Below are 22,435 nucleotides of genomic sequence, written 5' to 3'. Positions count from 1 at the left end.
CAGGGAAGAGGTGTAGATTGAAAAAAGAAGGGGTCCAAGGACAGATCCCTGAGGAACTCCAATAGAGAGCGGGATGGGGGTGGAGGACAGAGCCTTCCTCTGTCTTACCAACCCTCCATCCATATCCAGCATTTCTCCTCTCTCCCTTCCCCTAAATCCATGTGCATCTTTCGTTTCGATAATATGGTCGGGGACGCCCAAATCTTGACATTTAGGTCATCCTTAGAGATGGTCGTCCCTAGACTTGGCCGTTTCTGATTTTCGGCGATAATAGAAATCAAGTACGCCCATCTCAGAAGTGACCAAATGCAAGCCCTTTGGTCATGGAAGGAGCCAGCATTCGTAGCGCACTGGTTCCCCTGACATGACAGGACACCAACCCTAGGGGGCACTGCAGTGGACATCACAAATTGCTCCCAGGAACATAGCTCCATTACCTTGTGTGCTGAGCCCCCCAACTAACCCAAAACCCACTACCCACCACTGTACATCACTACCATAGCCCTTACAGGTGAAGGGGGTTACCTAGATATGGGTACAGTGTGTTTCTGGTGGGTTTTGGAGGGCTCACATTTACCACCAGAAGTGTAACAGGTAGGGGGGGATGGGTCTGGGTCCGCCTGCCTGAAGTGCACTGCACCCACTAAAACTGCTCCAGGCTGCTTTGATGGACCTGAGTATCACATTTGCGGCTGGCATAGAGGCTGGCACAAAAGATTTTTAAAGATGTTTTTTGAGGGTGGGAAGGGGTTGGTGACCACTGGGGGAGTAAGGGGAGGTGATCCCCGATTCTCTATGGTGGTCATCTGGTCAGTTCGGGCACCTTTTTGTGGCTTGGTCGTAAGAAAAACAGGACCAAGTAAAGTCGTCCAAGTGCTTGTCAGGGACGCCCTTTTTTTCCATTATGAGTCGAGGACGCCCATGTGTTAGGCACGCCCAAGTCCCGCCTTTGCTACGCCTCCGACATGCCCCTGTGAACTTTGGTTGTCCCCTTGATGGAAAGCAGTTGGGGACGCCCAAAATCGGCTTTCGATTATGCCGATTTGGGTTTCCCTGTGAGAAGGACGCCCACCTTCCGATTTGTGTCGAAAGATGGGCGTCCTTCTCTTTCGAAAATAAGCCTGATAGTATGTCACTTTTCAAATATACTGTTTTAGCCCCAAAGTCAAACACAGCACACCCATTGATCCTCTTGCAAAAAGTAGACAACAAAAAGTACACAACTTCTCAGTGCTGCAAAAATTTTGCAACTCTTGCAAAATTTTTGCAATACTGAGAAGTTGTGTTTTTCTACATCCTTGCTAGACAGTAATACATAGGTACATATCCCCCTGACAGAGAAACTTGCACTACTCCTAAATAAAATGAACTGCTAACAACATGTATTTATCCCTTCATGCAGACAGTTCCTAGGGAGTTACTGCTAAGCTTTTCAAACTGGAAAATCTGACTTTTGCCAGTGAGATCATGATATCTATCATATCAGCAAATGTAAAATTATAGGTAACAGACATTTCTTTCCATTTCGTTTTTCCTTCATTGCCCACATAGAAAGATTTAGTGGCAAGTTTCTAAATCAAACCACACTCTTAGATGGAAGATAAAAATAAGATCTTTTATAAACTTTATGGCTTAAAAATATATAGCAGTATGGTTTGTGTTTAATCTTTTATACAAGGCATTTGGAATTGATTACAAACCAATTTTAAACATTTTTCAGTGTGTGGTTCACTTTTCAGTTTTATAGTGGTCTGAGACTCATTTTCATAGGGAAGGATTACTAGTTGCGAACCACAAAATAAAGTGTCTTCAAACAGCATTGTGAAGGACATTCTAAATGGTTCTGAAACTGATTCCATAGAGAATGTTAAATAAGGGCTACTGCATACCAGACAAGAGATAGGCAATATCTAACCTTTAGAATAAATGCACTGTAGTGGTCTTGATGTCAAAGTAGATACATAAGAACATAAGTATTGCATACTAGGACAGACTGAAGGTCCATCAAGCCCAGTATCCTGTTTCTAACGGTGGTCAATCCAGGTCTCAAGTATCTGGCAAGACCCCAAAACAGTATATATTATACTGCTTATTTTAGAAATAAGCGGTGGATTTTCCCACGTCCATCTTAATAATGGCTTATGGACTTTTCTTTTAGGAAGATATCCAAACCATTTTAAAACCCCGCTAAGCTAACTGCTTTTACTACATTCTCTGGCAATGAATTCCAGAGCTTAATTACATGTTGAGTGAAGAAATATTTTCTCCGATTTGCTTTAAATTTACTACTTTGTAGCTTCAATTTATTTCTTACATAACAAAATGGAATGCCTCACCACTAAGGTTTCAATTTTCCTAAAATAATGTATTCATGGTTTAATGTACTTGAAAATCAAGAGCAAGAAAAACAAGTTTCTTCTACTCTGACATGAAGAGAGTATCTATGTGCTGTCCTTTTAATGGTCAGAACTCTTTCAATTGAAAGGAAGCTATAGAATAAGGGGTCATAGGATAAGGGTGGTAAGAATGAGGATGTGTGGGACAGCTTACTATTGAAGGTGATAGAGATGAGGACAGTGGGGTAAATTCTATAAATGGTGCCTTAAAAATTGGCTCCGAAAAACCACGTGCTTAGCGTGATTCTATAAACCATGCCTAAATTTAGGAGTAGTTTATAGAATATGCTCACATGTCGTTCTTGCACCTAAAATGTAGCGCCCATTTAGGCCACCTAAAACCAGGCTTAAATATCTGCACCTAAGTTAGACACTGGCTGTATTCCATAATAGTGTGCATAAAGTTTTGAAATGCCCATATCCATGCCCCCTTTTCAGCTGTGCGCATTAGAGTTTAAGTGCACAGCATTGTAGAATACACCTAGAAAGTTGTGCATATACATTCTAATTAAAGCCAATTAGTGCTGCTAATTGATTGTTAAGTACCAATTATTGGTGCTGACTGGCTCAATTAATTAGTGCATGTAATTTGGCCATGTGACCAAATTAGCATGCACAACTTAAGGTGCCATTTATAGAATTTGGGGTAGTATCTACATTCAAGACATAATGAAACTATCACATATTCAATATCTACCATCATTGTATTTATTTATTACATTTGGTATACCGCCTTTCATAAGTATGTCAAAGCAGTTTACAAAATGGCATTAAAAAGCAGAATATTTCGGTTGGTCCAAAAGGCTGGCCCAAACACAAGGCTCAGACATGAAACAAAGGGGGAGGGGCAGTGGATAACACAACAGAAGTAACCAAAAACATATTGAATATCACTTCAGGACACAGGAGGAATGCGGTAGAGAAGAAGGGAAAGAAACCAGGTGCCCCAAAAAATCACTACAGAAGGCAGGGGCAAAGTTTAAGAAAAGGCCTGCCTGAAGAACCAAGTCTTAAAACTGGCAAACAAGGGTTTCATTTGGAGGTCAGCAGGGAGTAGGTTCCACAGTGTGGGAGCCACACAGCTGAAAGCTGTGGAATGGGAATAGTTGAGCCTCAGCTTGTTGACTGAGGGAACAACAAGAAGATTGGGGTTTCTGTTTCATTCCAATCATCATTTCAAAGTAGGGGCCTCAGGTCCTCTCATGTAATCTCTAGAAGTAGAACTAGAGGATTAAGGCAGTAGAACTAGAGGACATAAGGCAGTAGAACTAGAGGACATGAATTGAGGTTGAAGGGGGGCAGACTCAGGAAAAATGTCAGGAAGTATTTATTCACGGAGAGAGTGGTGGATACTTGGAATGCTCTTCTACGGAGATGGTGGAGATGAAAACGGTAACGGAATTCAAAAATGTGTGGGATAAAGGGAAAGGGAAATGGGACTTGATATACCGCCTTTCTGAGGTTTTTGCAACTACATTCAAAGTGGTTTACATATATTCAGGTACTTATTTTGTACTAGGGGCAATGGAGGGTTAAGTGACTTGCCCAGAGTCACAAGGAGCTGCAGTGGGAATCAAACTCAGTTCCCCAGGATCAAAATCCACTGCACTAACCACTAGGCTACTCCTCCACACAAAGGAATCCTGTTCAGAAGGAATGGATCCACAGAAGTTAAGCAGAGATTGGGTGGCAACACTGGTAATTGAGAAGCAAAGTTAGTGATGGGCATACTTCTGTGGTATTTGCCCTGAAAATGGCAAGGACAAATCAAGATCATGTATTCCTATAAAGTAGGCCCAAGGAGGGTGGCAGCAGTACAGCAGCACCCACTCTCTTCCGGCGGGGTGAGGCAAACTTTAGAGATTTAGAACTTCCTATAAAGTAGCACATATGAGTTTATCTTGATGTGCAGACTGGATGGACTGTACAGGTCTTTATCTGCTGTCATCTACTATGTTACCGTGTATGGCAGAATGTAGGCCCTTGCGATTGAATTATCCATGGCAAACTTTTTTATGGAGACACTCAAATACTCTTTCATATACCCTTCAGATGACTTCATTTCCCTAAACATTTCTGACCCTAATATAAGCTTGCTGGTGCTTTTTTGCTTCAACCACAGAGAATTTGGGGTCTTCATACCAATGCCAATGTTGCATTATCCTTCTCCTGGTGCATTGATGTGTTCATTGCATTGTTTGTGTGGCTTTGTCTCTTTCACCATGGCTTGGGTTATTCATGGCACTGTTAGTGGCATTTGCCTCTTTTATTGTCAAGGGATGCTCATGTGACTCTTTGACTTGGTAATATTGTTGCCTACGCCTGCCAGCAATTTAGGCAAGTTTCATTAAATAAATGGATGGGAAACTCCACTCTTGGAATGTAAAATTGTTTTCTCCGTTGATTTTAATAGATTTGAATTAAACAAATGTAACAACATTTTTCAGGATCCAAAACTGAAATGAAAAATCTCTCCATCAACATTCCTAGCACCAAAATGACAGATGACATTTAAAGTGAAGCACTGCAAAGGCTCATGCGCTAATCCTGTGCTAATCAGTTAGGGTGTGGCAATGCTAACGCACTAAGGGGTCCTTTTACTAAGCTGCGGCAAAAAGAGGCCTGTGCTGGCGTCATCACGTGTTTTTGATGTGCGCTGAGGCCCCCTTTTACTGCAGTGGGTTTTAAAAAAAATGGCCATTGAAGCTAACCTGGTGGTAACCCGGGCAGCGAGCGGCACTGCATTATTATCGCAGGGAAAAAAACCGGTGCTACAAAAATAAAAATAATTTTATAGTGACGAAAATGGCATGTGCTGGGGTGGGAACTACCGCTGGGCTGCTGCGCTAGCCCCGCGGTACTTCCAGTTTAGAGAGTGGTAAAAGAGCCCCTAATTGATTAGTACAGAAATTCTCACTCTCCACCCCCTCAGACATGCCCCCTCGGCTAACAAATAAAACATATTTTGTAGCACATGAGTAACGCGCACACATTTGCAACTTACTGCAGGATCTCTCAGTGCTGCCCGTGGTATGCCATTTTAAGGTGCGGTAACATAGGTTGGTGGCTCAGCTGTTTGGGGAGGCTACAGTGGGTGAGGATGGGGCAGGGCAGGGCCTGAGTCCATAACAGTCTGACAAGAAGAAGAATGAAAGATTTGAAAATTACCCTTAGCCAGTGGTGTGCTGGAGCGGGCTCTCACGGGCTCACGAGAGCTGTTTGTTAAGTTTTTAAGAATTTTGGGAGCCGGTTGTTAAAGTAGGCCTCCCCATGGCTACTTTAACAACTGACTCCCAAAATGTGGGCTTGGGCCCGCTCCTGAATTCTCTTTTACTTTGCTGGCAGTGATGCTGGCCCCACCAGCCAAGTAAATAGACTGCTGCTGCTCCCTGCTCCTTGTTTCTGACTCTGAGCATCAGGCTGGGACTTTTCATGCAAGCGCAAGAAGGTTCCATCTTGCTGCTCAGAGCCAGAAACAAGCTGCAGAGAATGGTGGCAGTCCATTTATTGGCTGGTGGGGCTCGGCAAAGGTATGCCTAACGTGCCTGCACAAGGGAGGGGAGAGAGAGGCATGTATTCCCCCCCCCCCCCCCCCAAAGTTTCAGGGCTGGCTATGCCCGGAGAGAGAGCCCGTTGTTAAAAATTTACCAGCACACCCCTGCCCTTAGCCCATGTATGGGGGGACATTATCAACATGAGCTACTATTAAGATGTTTAATAAGATGTATATTAAGATGTAATTGTATAAAATGGGACTCTGTGCTAAAATAGCACCACTCGTGGTAAAATAATCCATCTTAACGGTACATAAGTAATGCCACACTGGGAAAAGACCAAGCATCCATCGAGCCCAGCATCCTGTCCACGACAGCGGCCAATCCAGGCCAAGGGCACCTGGCAAGCTATCCAAACGTACAAACATTCTATACATGTTATTCCTGGAATTGTTGATTTTTTCCAAGTCCATTTAGCAGTGGTATATGGACTTGTTCTTTAGGAAACCGTCTAACCCTGTTTTAAACTCTGCTAAGCTAACCGCCTTCACCACGTTCTCCGGTAGCCCACTTTGATAACTCCTCCACTTCCCTTATCTTAATATAATGCTACGTACTTTAACACTTCAATCTTATGTTTTAGACCACTGGAATTTGCATATAAAGTGGCTAAATGCATTCATTTTATTCCTGTTCACAACACATTATTAGCAGTTGACTCGGGCAACTTGGAATCAAATTCTTGTCTGCTCATTTATCCACCTGAGCTACTTCAGATTTTAGTACACTGTCAGGACGCTCTAATTTCCCTGTTCTAACAGTAACAATTTTCTGTCCTTTCTCTGGTTATTGTCAGTAAATATTTTTGCTGACACATACGCCTGCTTTATTTTCTAGTTTGATGCCTTTGCCATCTGGTTCAGTGTGATAAAGATGTGACTAGGCAGTTGGCATTAGCAAATCTTGTGTGGATTTCAACACTGCAGCTCAGATGAGTCTTATATGACCTTTCCATCTTATCATGTCAAAGTTGCTAAAAATAAACTAGATCCCAAATAATATAAATTAAGCTGACATTTAGGGGAGAAGTTATCAACATAAGTACATAAGCACCGCCATACTGGGATAGACCGAAGGTCCTTCAAGCCCAGCATCCTGTTTCCAGCAGTGGCCAATCCAGGTTACGAGTACTTGGCAAGATCCCAGAACAGTACAATACATTTTACACTGCTTATCCCAGAAAGAAGCAGTGAATTTTCCCCGTTAAGAAGTGCTATTTTACTGTAAACTCAGTTATTAGTAGCTAGGTCTCATTTCATAAAATGGGATCTGTGCTAAATGGCAAGAGTTAGTGGTAAAATAACACATCTTAACAGGAGCCCACATTGATAAAGTCCATTCAATTCCTATGTGCTTTGTTGCATTTGCCATGCCGGAATCGCTAGCACAGCTTTGTTAAAAGAGCTCTCAATGTTTCACAAGCTGCTAAATATTAATTTGGAAAACCATACATATGGTTTATGGTTATGGTTTGTTATTCACTTTCTATATTACCTTTCCTCTGACAGCATCAAAGTAGTTTACAATTTAAAACAAGTATTACAATACAATAAAATTACAGTATTGGATACACACTTAAGATAAATACAATAAACATTAACCCCCTAATTCTGTAAAAGTCGCCAAAAATTGTGTGCACAATTTAATTGAGTAGCAAGCTCATTAGCACCAATAATTGGCTTTTTAACAGGCACTTACATGCATAAATTTAGGCATGGGATTCGCGCCTAAAATTTATGTGAAATCTAAAAAGGTGGCATGGAAATGGGAGGGTCATGGGCGTAATGTGGGCGTTCCTAGAATTAATGTCAGCATTAGTGCACCGGCAGCCACTCTAGCTATAAGAAATGGGAAACCAATGTTTGTCTATAGGTAAAGGAGTAGCATCATCATAGTTTCATGCATGACAGAGACGTTTAACTGTGTTATTTTGGATATTTGAAGTCAATTTGGGGGGCAATTCTATAACAGTGAGCCAACAGGCGCATCTACTTTCCTTTATAGAATACTAATGTAATTTAGGGTTATCACCTATGCCCATCTTTTTATATGCAGCTAAGGTCTGACTCAGGCCTATGAACCGTACTGTTATGGTTTCCTGATACACTGCATTCTGGATCCTGTGCATACAATCAAGGACTCGATGCTACAATGTGAAGACTGAATGCTGCCTTTGTTCATTGTTTGCTGATGTGAACATGAGGGCGAGGGACTTTCCCAGCTAAATATAGCTGTATGTGTTCCAGCTCAGACCAGACTAGTACCATTGCTTGCTGTCTGGGCTTTGTTCATCATCACCTATAATTGTGGATCCTCCATTTTGCCACATGATTGCATGTGTGTGATTGGCTCAGCCAGAATCAGGATGCCCAGTTCATCCAATCAGAGAGCTGGATTCCAGTGTTCAAGTTTCAATTTATTCATTACTTGGTATACCGCTCACTGGGTACCTTCTGAGTGGTGCACAATTGCTATAATATCAAATAAAAATAAATGTAAAAAGAACTCCATTGCTTATAGAAAAGTTATAGGATAGCCCACCTTATTGAGAGATGCGAGTGACATCTGCGATGATTGCAGCAGTTCTAATTCCTGGGACATTGTCCGATTAATATCAGAGACACACCTAAGTAAGCAGAACTACTCTACAACATCACTGTATGAAAGAATAACAAAGAGATTCCCTGAGAAAATGAAGTTGAGGAGAAGCTGAGACCGAAAAGCAGATAAAAGAATTTACTGATGAACTGGACTCACTCCAGACACCAGAGCTGATACACTTTGCAGAGTAGAGTAATGTCATCAGCCTAAGCCTAGTGCCATTCAGTCTACAGATGGCTGAAACTGTGGCTTGCTGAAAGATTTCAGCTGGAGCTTAGGATGGGAGGAAGACCAACTGCCTGAAGTGGAGTGCTCCACTAGAGTCTACAGTTGTGCCAGTGAAGCCCCCAAGATATTTCAGCAGTGGCCACCTTACTCCCCTGTCTCCCACTCCTCCTCTCCCAGATCTGACATCTGCCCCTCATCTGCCCATTGCCTGGCAACTCCCCCTCTCTCTGAACCACCACTTCCCTGCTATACCCCAGAACTGTCAACAGTAGCAGCAGTGATTCATATCTTCTGCCTGTGCCAGCCCTGCAGGTTTTCCTCTACCATGTCCTGCACTTGCTGATGTCACTTCCTGTTTTCTCTCTGGCAGAATGTGGCAGAGGGAAGCCTGTGGAGCCAGTGAAGGCAGGAGATATGAATCACTGCTTCCACCAGTAACAGTTCTAAGGCACAGCGGAGAAGGAGGGCTCATAGAGAGGAGGTATTGCCAGGCCACGGGTGGGAGAGGGGCAGATACAGATCTGGGGGCAGAGGAGAGGGAGAGAGATGCAGGACAAGAGGGGGAGGAGTGGGCCCACCTATGTTAACTGTGGGTCCACCCAAAATATCAGGTTTGACCACACCGCTGATTTATAATCCTGTAGTGGGGGTAGGACAGATAACAGCTTCTTTTGTTTGTGAAAGTGCAGATCTTAGTTTCACTTTCACTTGCTTTGCTTCATAAGGAAACTATTGTTTTACTAGGGAAAGAATCCTTAGTTGTGTTGCTAATGATATACCTACAGTTGTATTAACTGCTAATTTTTATTACATTTTTGAAACAAAACTGCTGACAAGAAGCATTCATATGCTTTGTCTGCCATATTTATCATACCAATAAATTATATATTATTCCAGAACTTGGCATTCCTTTCTAATGCTAGCAACCTTATCTGAACTTTTCAGCAGGCGCAAGTCATACCCTAGAGAAGCTTTAATTCCACTAATTACCTTAAGTGACCCTATGGTAACTGGGTATATAGCATTCCTGGTCTGTATGCTAATTTGGTTTGTGTCATTCTGGGTATACTAGAGCTGTAACATGGATGGAGGGGAGAGAGGAGAAATGCTGGACAAGGATGGAGGGGAGGGAATAGAGAGGAAGTGAGATGAACATGGATGGATGGATGGAGGAGAGGAGAGAGGAGAAATGTTGGACATGGATAGAGGGGGGAGAGATGCATGCTGACAGAGATGAGGGAAAGGGAAAAGAGGAGAAAAACTACACATGGATGGAGGAAATAGTGAAAAGCTGGATCCACTCTATACCTCCTCCAGTCAAGTCCGTGGAGGACCCAGCTTTTACCTATGGATGTTGGGCAAGAAATGAGGAAAGTAAAGAAATAAATGGAAAGGAAGCCCTGGAAATGAAGTTAAGAGAACAGATTGAGAGCAGCAGAATCAGAGACTGAGACCAACATGATCAGAAAAACAAAGTCACCAGACAACCAAGGTAGAAAAAAATCATTTTATTTTCATTTTAGTGTTTGGAATATGTCCAACTTGAGAATTTATATCTGCTGCCTTATTTTGCAATGTATAGCAATGTGTTCCTTTCTGTTTTTTTTCCCGGTATTGTTCTGCATGCAGAGTCTAGCTTCTTAGGATTTTAGGTTAATTTTTGAAGTATTTGAAGAAGGGCTATCTCTGTTCTGCATGTGTGACTGCAAGGCCAAGAGTCTGAATAAGGATCTGTTTGTTAGGTTCTGAGAGCTTGATAACAAATTGTTTCAGGTTTGGCAAGACTGTTCCGAGAAGGGCTGTTAAAATGATATAGAGCCTGCAACACATATCCTATAGAAAGGTTTAAGATACTGAAAATACACTCGCTAGAAGACAGAAGAGAAATACATTAAAATATTTAGCAGAGTTCAATAACATACTGTATAGGCTGTTGCGATTTTCTGTAGAAAGCAAAAATTCAAGGACAAGCGTGTCAGTATCTGTCAAAGCACCACAGTGAGATCTATTAGCATAAACAGGCCTAGGCCTGAGTAATGGTTCAGACATAATTTCTGAGATGTGTTCATTCATGCTGCACAAATGCAAAGAAGTGGCTTTGGGTATCCCTTGCAGAAAAGTGTTTTCTTCGGAGATAAGAAATGTATTTATTTTTATGAGAATAAAGAAACTGCTCATTAGGAAAATGCATATTTAATTGTGCTAACAAGCAGGTGCAGATAAGGTGCTAAAAATGATTCTGGGTCTTACTGGTTACCATGACATGGTTTGCAGATTATCTATACCGTACGTGTAGGTGCTTTGCAATATGCGATTGGGACTCTGCTCCTCTAGCAGGAAGATAATCTAGGTTCCATAGTATGCACTTGATAAATCCATTATATGAACACCTGCACCTTGTTATTTGTTTGTTGAGGTGATCTTTCTGCCTGCCAGTGCCACTTTCTGGTTTCTGGCACTGTTATTATCTGTGACACACAAACCCTACCCAAAGCATCAAAGTATCAAAAGGATTTCTTTTAAGTCCTCTGAAAATAGCATAAGGTTTTTAGTTATTTCATGGGGCAATAGTTCAAATGACTCCTTCATACGGTGCCTGTCCTAAGCCACTGTTCCTCATTATCAGGAGCTACACTGAGAACTTAGACTCTATGGAGGTAATTTTATAAGTGTGGGGTGTGCACTTTAATGGTAAATTATTTGATGGTATTTTAGTCATTAATGTGCATATGTAGTCATTATTAAATATGCAATCATTATTAAATATGAGCTAGTGAGATGTAGTTTCCTTCATTCTGACAGTCGGTCATTTTTCCAACAGTACTAGTGCACATGCCATTAACAACACTCCTTTAAAACATTTACCGGCTCTGAACTACCATCTAGTGGCAGTGGCAAGGTTCTGTTAATCAATATCCCAACAGTTCTAATTGAGTTCATAAGGTTCATGCTGTGTTCCTATCTTCCCTTTGGCTGTGGAAAATGGCTGTTCCTCAGGTTCCAGATCTGATGCCTCTATCCTGTAACAAAGAACAGACAGACCGCATAAAAAGAAAAAAAAGAGAGGGAGAGAAAAGTCTGTGCATCAATTGTCAGACAAGGATCCTTGGGTGGCACTGGTAGCTAATTTATCCTGTCTACTATACTAGCAGGGATATGGTTTTTAATGATGGATCCCCCAGGCAGTAGTCTTTCCACAGCATACTCAATGATTTCTGTGAGTGACTCTCACACAATGCATACGGACACTTAGCCCTATATACCAGCGTTCTAATTCAGTGTTGAAAGCGGTTTGTTCAACAAGATGGTGGGAGCAGGGTGTTTTTGGCTCGTGTTATCTGCGGAGGAGTCCTGAAGAGGATTGGGCACTGCTGGGACAACCTGGGATCAGACCTCCCTGATATCAGCACTGCAGTTTCTGGTGATAGTTGGAGATAGGTGTTTGTGGTAGTATACCATCAGCAGAGGAATGCTGAGAGGATCTGGTACTGCCGGGACAAACTGGAACAGGACCTCCCTTTCCTTTTATCTCGCTGCACCTCACGCCTGGAATAGACTTCCCGAGGCTGTACGTCTAGCCCGGTCTTTGGCCGTTTTCAAATCCAGGCTAAAAGTCCACCTCTTTAATGCTGCTTTTGACTCCTAACCACTACTCACTTGCCCTGTAGCCTTTTATCCCCACCTCTTTAATTCCCCTACCTCTTAGTTGTTCTGTCTGTTTGCCTGTCCTGTTTAGATTGTGAGCTCTTTGAGCAGGGACTGTCTTTTCATGTATGGTGTACAGCGCTGCGTATGCCTTGTAACGCTATAGAAGTGATAAGTAGTAGTAGGTCCTTATTGGAAGCCCTTTTCAGTGCTACAGTGTCTGGTGAGAGTAGGAGCTAGGTGTCATCAGCGGAAGTGTGCCGAGAGGACTGGGCATTGCTGGGACAACCTGGGACAGGACCTTCTTGACACCAGTGTGAGTTTCTTGTCGGAAGACCTTCTCAGTGCTGCAGTATCCGCAGCATGTGGCCACAGGGACATGGCCTAAAGGGGCATGCTTCTCTCAAGCTTGAAGGAGGCCGGACACTCTGTCTGGATACCAAAAATACCTTGTTTGTTATTGCTGAGGATTTTGTGAGTACTTTTTAACTTTCTTTTCTGGTTATGGGGAAGAAACAGAAGAATAAGGATGGCTCTGCACCCTATATGAGTAAAGTGTCTGTTGGCCCAATGGACTGCAAACAATAGCAGCCTTTGCAAGCCCTGTGGTAATATCTTCAACTCCTGATTCCAACTCAGGCACTTTTCTTAGCCAAGGGAATCCCCTTGTCCCACCCTTGCCTATGTCTTCTTTAAATAACTCCAAGGGAGGGCTTCCACACTGGTACCTTACTTGGAGTCATTGGTTCTGGGGTTGAATCAGCTAAGGCTCCTCAATTCCTTACTTCCAGATGTGGAAATATCTTCAATTGTCTAGAGTGCACTAAACATATATCAAAAAACTAATGAATGCACTCTTGCTATACACTCTGTGAGAAATTGCACAATACTGATATATATCATATACTTTATAAACTAGCCTCAATAGCCCAGGGAACCATTAATTAGGACTCCACTGAATTGGCCTGTATCATGGGCTCCTCCTCCTTTCCGAAAAAACATCCACAAGTAACAAAAAACTCCCTACATAAGGAAGAAAAGGATCTTGTGAATAAAAAACGGATGGAGGGGTATTTTAATGATCTACTTCAAATATCAATATGACTATAAGTGCATTATATCACAGAGAGTATTGAATGGAAGTAAAGAAAAAGTGTGTATGATCACTTCGCAGTCCATCTTCAGTCCCACACCTTGATTTGGACTTTGGTCCTATAGAACAAGTTCCATCTGATATTACACTAGTAGGCGTTGTAAGGAGTATGGTAAGGAGTCTGGAGAAAGAAAGGGGATGGGGAGGAACCCCATCTACCAAAAAGGGAAAGAAGGCACGGTGGGAGTCCCGATCCTGCCAAAAAGGGACCTAAGAGTAGAACACTACAAGTCCCAGAAGGCCCTAGGAGAGCACCTGGTAAAGGGGAGAGATAGGGTGCACCTCCCAGAGGCTCCAAAAGGGGGGCCAACCAAAAAGGGAGAAAGCTGAAGCCCTACCCTGGTGGAAAAGGTGGTGGTGGAAAAAAGGGGCGGAGAAAGAGCAACCCCAGAACCCGGTTAATGAGGGAAAAGGGAATCAGCTGGAGGAGGAGAGGGGAGAGGAGAAAATGGACTGGGCTCCAGAGGAGAGGGGAGGAGAGGAGCCAGAGGCAATGGAACAAGGAGAGCCAGAGGGGGTCCCTGAGGAACCGATGGAGCTGTTGGCTCTGACTCAGTCAGAGCAGGAGGTATAGGGGGCTGTCCGGGTCAAGCGGGAGGAGGTCAGGAGAAAAGGGCTGACCAAGAGGGTGGGACCCGGAGGCTTTGAGCCCGCGCAAAGCCTTGCTACTTTTTGAGACTGTGTTTGAAAAGCCAGGCTACATTTAGGGCTGTGTTTGGAAAAGCCCTGCTGCAAGTGGAACTGTGTTTAAAAGCCTTGCTACTTTGGGGGACTGTGTTTGAAAAGCCAGGCTACATTTAGGGCTGTGTTTGGAAAAGCCCTGCTGCAAGTGGGACTGTGTTTAAAAGCCTTGCTACTTTGTGGGACTGTGTTTGAAAAGCCAGGCTACATTTAGGGCTGTGTTTGGAAAAGCCCTGCTGCAAGTGGAACTGTGTTTAAAAGCCTTGCTACTTTGGGGGGACTGTGTTTGAAAAGCCAGGCTACATTTAGGGCTGTGTTTGGAAAAGCCCTGCTGCAAGTGGAACTGTGTTTAAAGGCCTTGCTACTTTGTGAGACTGTGTTTGAAAAGCCAGGCTACATTTAGGGCTGTGTTTGGAAAAGCCCTGCTGCAAGTGGAACTGTGTTTAAAAGCCTTGCTACTTTTTGGGGACTGTGTTTGAAAAGCCAGGCTACATTTAGGGCTGTGTTTGGAAAAGCCCTGCTGCAAGTGGAACTGTGTTTAAAAGCCTTGCTACTTTTTGGGGACTGTGTTTGAAAAGCCAGGCTACATTTAGGGCTGTGTTTGGAAAAGCCCTGCTGCAAGTGGAACTGTGTTTAAAAGCCTTGCTACTTTGGGGGACTGTGTTTGAAAAGCCAGGCTACATTTAGGGCTGTGTTTGGAAAAGCCCTGCTGCAAGTGGAACTGTGTTTAAAAGCCTTGCTACTTTGGGGGACTGTGTTTGAAAAGCCAGGCTACATTTAGGGCTGTGTTTGGAAAAGCCCTGCTGCAAGTGGAATTGTGTTTAAAAGCCTTGCTACTTTGGGGGACTGTGTTTGAAAAGCCAGGCTACATTTATGGGCTGTGTTTGGAAAAGCCCTGCTGCAAGTGGAACTGTGTTTAAAGGCCTTGCTACTTTGTGAGACTGAGTTTGAAAAGCCAGGCTACATTTAGGGCTGTGTTTGGAAAAGCCCTGCTGCAAGTGGAACTGTGTTTAAAGGCCTTGCTACTTTGGGAGACTGTGTTTGAAAAGCCAGGCTACATTTAGGGCTGTGTTTGGAAAAGCCCTGCTGCAAGTGGAACTGTGTTTAAAGGCCTTGCTACTTTGTGAGACTGTGTGGGAAAAGCCAGGCTACATTTAGGGCTGAGTTTGGAAAAGCCCTGCGGCAATTGGAACTGGGTGTAAAAGCCTGGCGGTAAATTGAAAGGGGATGGAAACCGCCTGTCTCCTCAGAGAGCCGGGGTTTTGAGTTGAAAGACCCCTAAGGAATTGGGACAACCGAGAAACAGGGATCGGAGCTGAGTGCCAGCGAGATTCTTTTCTACAAATGGTGGCAGTGGTGGGATCTTTCTGCAGGACCTGTCGCTAGAGAGGAGACTGGGATCAGACGGAGGGAGAAGCCCCTAGGGAGGGCCAACGCGGAGCAAGGCGCAGACCCATCCGGGGTTCCGGTAAGCGGGCCGGACGGGGGAGGGGGAGATAAAAAAGGGGTCAGGAAAAGAGCCCAACATAAAAAGGGGTAATCGCCCTTGGAGGGGTTTCTCTGTGTTTCTTTTCCCCAGGTGGTGGTGCCGGCCTCGAGATGGACCCCAAGGAGATCTTCGGATGGATGACGCTGCAATTTCAAAAACAACAGGAGCTGACCGCCAAAATAGTCGAAGATTCCCTGACCGCCGCTCGCGATCAACAGCAACCCGTACTGCACATGCTGCAGGATTTTTTTCAGAGAGGGGCTACTACTCCCCGTGAGGAGGGAGCTGGAACTAATGGACAAGGGAGCGGAGCAGGAGGAGCGGTAGGACCTGTATCCCTACATTCACTTAACTGGGGGAAATTGTCAGAACAAGATAATGTGGACGATTTTTTGACGGCCTTTGAGAGGGTGGCTGAGGCGGCGGGGTGGCCAGGAGAGCAATGGGCTATGCGGTTAGTGCCTTCTCTGTCAGGGGAGGCATTGGCAGCCTTTAGGGATTTATCTCCTGTAGATGCTGCCAATTAAGCAAGACTGAAAGCAGGGCCGTGCCAAGGGTCTCTGGTGCCCCCCTGCAGACTATCAGTTGGCGCCCCCCCCCCCCCCCTGGTTTGGCCCAAGAGACAATTTCCTAAGGTCTTCCTGCAATTTTTTACAATCCACATGCATTTTAACAGATTTGAATTTTGTGTCATCTGCAAATGTAATTTCCTCACTCATCATTCCCATTTGCAGATCAGTACAATATAGCACCGGTCCCTTTACAGATCTAGAATAACACAGCTTTAGAATTTCAACAGGACATTTAAATGAACTTTAGTTGGTGCCAGTCAAGTTAGTATTAAGGTGTAAAAGTACCTACATTCAAAAGAGCCTGATTATAGCAGGGTGCCTATGTGGAAAGTTAAAAAAAAAGGTTCATATTTTATTTTAATTTTCTAAAAGCCAGTTTCTCATACATCTGCACACAGCTACTGAAAACAGATCTTTTCAAGAAGGCATACCATAATCATCCATCTTAAACACTAAATAATAACATTACACAGATCTATGATCCCTCCCCATCTTCAAATCCTTGCTTAAAGCCCACCTCTTCAATGTCGCTTTCGGCACCTAACCATTGGACTAACCAGGAAACCCAGATTGCCCCAATTTGGTTGACTGCATTCTTGTCCTTTAGATTGTAAGCTCCTTTGAGCAGGGACTGTCCTTCTTTGTTAACTTGTACAGCTCTGAATAACCCTAGTAGCGCTTTAGAAATGTTAAAGAGTAGAAGTAGTAGTATACAAAACCGAAAGCCTATCACATGATTGATTACCCTCCATTGCTACCTATATTTAAGCACTACCACTTTAAACATCCTTGTCATTACATTTACTCCGAGCCATCATTTTAAAGTCAATTACTTTGGTTTTTTTTTACATAGTTGCTGGATCTTAAGTACTACTAGAACTGGAAATATGACTGTGCTATTGCTATACATATGTCACAATCCATTTTATTACTCATCAGCTTATCTCTTCCTTTCCTTGTGCCTTTAGTCTCCCCTCCTTCCTCCCTGATTCTAGCTTGTTCTCTCCCCCCCCCCCAACACACAGAAATTTCCTTGCCTTGTTTTTCCTATGTCTTTTCTGTTCCATCAGCTCTTATTTTCCTTTCCTGCTGCCCTTACTCTCCCCTCCTTCGTTCCTCCCTGATTCTAGCTTGTTCTCTCCACCCCCACCCCCCACAGAAATTTCCTTGCCTGCTGTTGGCTGTTGTCTTTCTTTTCTTCCCCAGCTGGCCTGGTTGGTTCCAGTTGAGTTCCCCCACTCAACCTGCAGCCTCAAATGCACTTTATCTATAAGTAGGCCCACGCCACGCCAGCCAGCCAACAAAGTAATGAAAAGTTAACAACTAACAAGGCAAAACCCTTACCAATGCTGTCCACCACAGTCTGACTCAGTCTCAGCAAAAAAACAAAATTAAGGCGGAGCGCCGCGGGAGCGGGAGCGGGAGCAGCGATCAATCATCCAGCAGCGGCGCCGGCTCTCCTCTCTCCTCTCAGCACTGCTGCACTCCAATGCGGGGTCGGCGTCAGCAACACCCTTCCAGGTCCTGGAGAGTTGGACTGCCTGCGAGGCTCCATAGTCCAGGCGCGTGCGTCAGAGCTGGGGCGGTGCTAAACAGATGAATGACGCGCTGCGCACGGGAAGGCAGCAGGGAGCCAGTCAGCCAGACCCAGCAGCGCATGCGCATAGGCGCCAACAATGTGAGAGAGGTTTATATTTTTTAATTTTAGAACACTACTCGGCTGCCGGCGGCGCCCTTGATTGGCAGGCGCCCTCCTGCCATGCTTACTGCGCTTACCGGGTCGGCACGGCCCTGACTGAAAGAGGCTATTAAAGACAGATATGGTCTCAGTACCCAAGCTTACAAACGCAAGTTTAGAGCCACAAAATGGGAAAAGGGGACCCCCCCTAGAGCCGTAGCAAATAAACTTATGGATTTAGTGAAAAAGTGGCTGGAGCCCGAGCAACATAGCCTGCAAGAGGTATTGCAGGAGTTGGTGGTGGAGCAATTCCTTCAGGGTCTCCCCGAAGGAATTAGGGCTGAATTAATAAAGAGGGGCTGTAAGACGGTGGAGGGGGTGACGGCTGGGTTGGAGTGCTACCTCGAGGCCCAGCAGTGGGGTACCCCAGGGCTGGAAGGAGGAAAAGCCCGGGTGGTAGAGAAAGAGGGACCCTCCAAAGTTTCCCTCATCAAGCCAGAGACCCCGACTTGGGGTAGGAAGCCCGAGGTAGTTGCAGGCCCGAGTAAGAAGGCTGCCCCTTTTGGGAACAGGGTGTGTTTTAAGTGTGGTCGAGCTGGACATTTAAAAAAGGATTGCCAGTGGCTGGAGGGTTGGATCTCGCGTCTGGAAAAAGGGGGTAGGCCCCGGTACCTGACTCAGGTTAAGGTAGAGGGGGTACCCATTACGGCAATGTTAGACTCAGGCGCAGATCAATCCATGATCTCTAGGGGGCTCTGGGAACAGATACGGAGGAGGAGACCCCCGGGGAGGGAGATCTATGAAGGAAAAGTGGCCATACAATGTATTCATGGGGCTAAGACGCCGTATGCACTCCACAGGGTCCACTTGCAGGGACCCCTAGGGGACATAAAGCTGGCGGTGGCTATTCTGCCCAGATTACCCCAAGATATGATCTTAGGAAGGGATTGGCCCCAGTTTATGGAATGTATGGGAGAAAAAAAAGTGTTGGTTACCACCAGGGCTCAGTTTAGCCGTGAGGCAGATGGGGGCGGGGAGGACCTCGGGGGTGTTTTCCCTTTTCAAGGCGAGGTCCTAGGGGATCCAGGCCGAGAAAGGAAAGGAAAATCCTTGAAAAGAAAGGAACAGAAGGATAGAAGGGAGGCTCTTCAGAGGGTACAGAGGGAAAGTTACCTGCCGGTGGCCCCGGAGGAATTGAGGGAACAGTTTCCACAATTTCACCGAGAGCAGGCCACGGACCCTACGCTGGAGTATGCGTGGGAGCGGGCCCACCAGGGGGAAGGCCCGGCAGCCTCAGGGTTCATGGTGGAAGGGAATATATTGTATAGGAAGGTGCCTAGCTGGGAAAACTCGGGGGGAGGGAAACAGCTAGTGGTACCCCGGGCGTTCCGTTCTCTGGTGGTAAGGCTGGCCCATGATCATCCCCTGGGGGGGCATAAGGGTTCCCAAGCTACACTAAACCAAATATTGGCCCGATTTTATTGGCCGGGGATTTATAAGGAGGTGGAAAGATACTGTAAATCCTGTCCCAACTGTCAAAAGGTATCAGACCGATTCCCTCCAAAAGCCCCTTTAATGCCGCTCCCTAGGGTAGACCAACCTGGGAGGAGAATGGCCATGGATATCGTGGGACCGGTGACAAGGTCACAGAGAGGGTTCCTCTACGTGTTAGTGGTGATGGACATGGCCACCCGATATCCATGGGCCCTGCCCTTAAGGAATATTTTGGCGAGGAATATCGCTAGGGAGCTTATAAAAATTTTTTGCGAGGTAGGGTTTCCCCAAGAAATATTGACCGACCGGGGGTCCAATTTTATGTCGCAGACATTGAGGCAGGTATGGGAGGCCTTTGGAATAAAACATATACGAACGGCGGCTTACCATCCCCAAACAAATGGGATGGTGGAACGCTTTAACCGGACCTTAAAGGGTATGCTAAAAAAAGCCTTGGGGGCGGACATGACCGGGTGGGACCAGCTGTTACCATTCGTGTTGTACGCCTACCGGGAAAAGGTGCAAGCCTCCTTAGGGGTTTTTCCTTTTGAATTAATGTTTGGTAGGCGGCCCAGGGGTATGTTGGATATAGTGCAGGAGCACTGGGTGCCCCCCGAAACAACCGATAAAACCGTGGTGGAGTATTTACAGGATTTAAGGGGCCGGTTAGACAGGATACAAGAATATGCCCAAGACCAACTAGAACATAGCCAAGAACAACAGAAGGGGTATTATGACAAAGGGACCCGGGGAAGGGAGTTTTCCCCAGGGGACAGGGTCCTGATATTAATTTCGGAGGATCCACATAGGTTCTCCTCCCGGTGGAAAGGACCTTGGGTGGTAAGGAGGAGACTCGGCCCCCTCACCTATGAGGTGGCGAATGAGAGGGGTAGAGTACAAACATTTCACGTTAATCTAATGAAACCCTGGGTAGCTAGGGTAGGGTATCAAACCTGTGAGGAAGAAAGGGGGGACGAGGAGTTAGGGCCCCAAATAAGGGAGATTTTTAAGCACGGCGAGCCCGGAGTTAATCCTCAGTTACCCCAGGAGAAAAGGAAGGAAATAGGAAGGCTCTTGGAGCGCTTTAAGGATGTGTTGATGGCCTGTCCGGGGAGTACCCACTTAGTAGAGCACGAGATAATCACCGAGCCGGGGAAGATCGTAAGGCAAAGGCCCTATAGACTCTCCCCGATGAAGAGGAGGGAAGTCATTACCCAAGTTCAAGAAATGTTAGACTTTGGGGTAATTGAGGAGTCCCATAGTCCTTGGTCCAGCCCGGTAGTGTTAGTACCTAAGCCTGAAGGCGAATGGAGATTTTGTATTGATTTCAGGCAGCTTAATACGATCTCCCAAACGGATGCTTATCCTATGCCGTATATAGAAGAGCTAGTGGACCGGTTGGGATCTGCCCAGTATTTGACTACTCTCGATTTAACAAAAGGGTACTGGCAAATCCCCCTGTCTCACGAGGCCCAAGCGAAGACCGCTTTTAGTACCCCCATGGGCTTATACCAATTTAAAAGGCTGCCTTTTGGCCTCAATTCAGCTACGGCCAGCTGCCAACGCTTGCTTGACCAAGTCCTCAGACCACATCAGACCTATGCTGCAGCGTATATGGATGATGTGGTCATCCATAGTGAGGACTGGGACTCCCATTTAAAGCAGGTAGGGGCAGTGCTGCAAGCTTTAAGGGAGGCGGGTCTTACCCTTAACCCTAAAAAGTGCTGCTTTGCCCAATATAGGGTCAAGTACTTAGGCTATAACGTAGGCCGAGGAGAGGTGCGGCCTTTATTGAACAAAGTTCAAAGCATCCAAGAATTTCCCCGGCCCAGCAGGAAAAAACAGTTGCGGCGATTCCTAGGTATGGTGGGCTATTACAGGCGATTCATCCCTCACTTTTCCGAAATAGCTACCCCCCTAACAGATATGTTGAAGGGTAAGAAACCCGATCAGCTGAGATGGGGGGAGGAGGAGTTGCGGGCCCTAGAGCAGATGCAGAAGGCCCTGTGCCAGGAACCGGTGTTGAAGGCAGTAGATTTCAGAAAACCGTTTATCCTGCAAACCGATGCTTCGGGTAGGGGGCTAGGGGCGGTGCTGTCTCAAGAACACGAAGAGGCAGAGCACCCGGTTCTGTATCTAAGCCGAAAACTCCTACCGCATGAGACCCATTATTCCACCATAGAGAAGGAGTGTCTAGCCATAAGATGGGCGGTACAGGAATGTACAGTCTATCTGGAAGGGCGACCCTTCAAGTTGGTGACGGATCATGCTCCCCTGAAGTGGCTTAATTTAATGAAAAACAACAATGGAAGGCTGATGCGCTGGTATTTAGCCTTGCAACCCTTCCAGTACACAGTGGAGCATCGTCCGGGGAAGTGTCTGGCGAATGTGGAAGCCCTATCCCGGGTAGGGGGCGATACAGAGGAAAAGGAAAAACGGGGGGGGGGGGGGGGGGGAGTGAAAGCTTAAGGGGGGGGGGGTATGTAAGGAGTATGGTAAGGAGTCTGGAGAAAGAAGGGGGATGGGGAGGAACCCCATCTACCAAAAAGGGAAAGAAGGCACGGTGGGAGTCCCGATCCTGCCAAAAAGGGACCTAAGAGTAGAACACTACAAGTCCCGGAAGGCCCTAGGAGAGCACCTGGTAAAGGGGAGAGATAGGGTGCACCTCCCAGAGGCTCCAAAAGGGGGGGCCAACCAAAAAGGGAGAAAGCTGAAGCCCTACCCTGGTGGAAAAGGTGGTGGTGGAAAAAAGGGGCGGAGAAAGAGCAACCCCAGAACCCGGTTAATGAGGGAAAAGGGAATCAGCTGGAGGAGGAGAGGGGAGAGGAGAAAATGGACTGGGCTCCAGAGGAGAGGGGAGGAGAGGAGCCAGAGGCAATGGAACAAGGAGAGCCAGAGGGGGTCCCTGAGGAACCGATGGAGCTGTTGGCTCTGACTCAGTCAG

This window comes from Microcaecilia unicolor, chromosome 4, assembly GCF_901765095.1.
Source record: "Microcaecilia unicolor chromosome 4, aMicUni1.1, whole genome shotgun sequence".
NCBI lineage: Eukaryota > Metazoa > Chordata > Amphibia > Gymnophiona > Siphonopidae > Microcaecilia > Microcaecilia unicolor.
Note: the sequence above shows the minus strand (reverse complement) of the source record.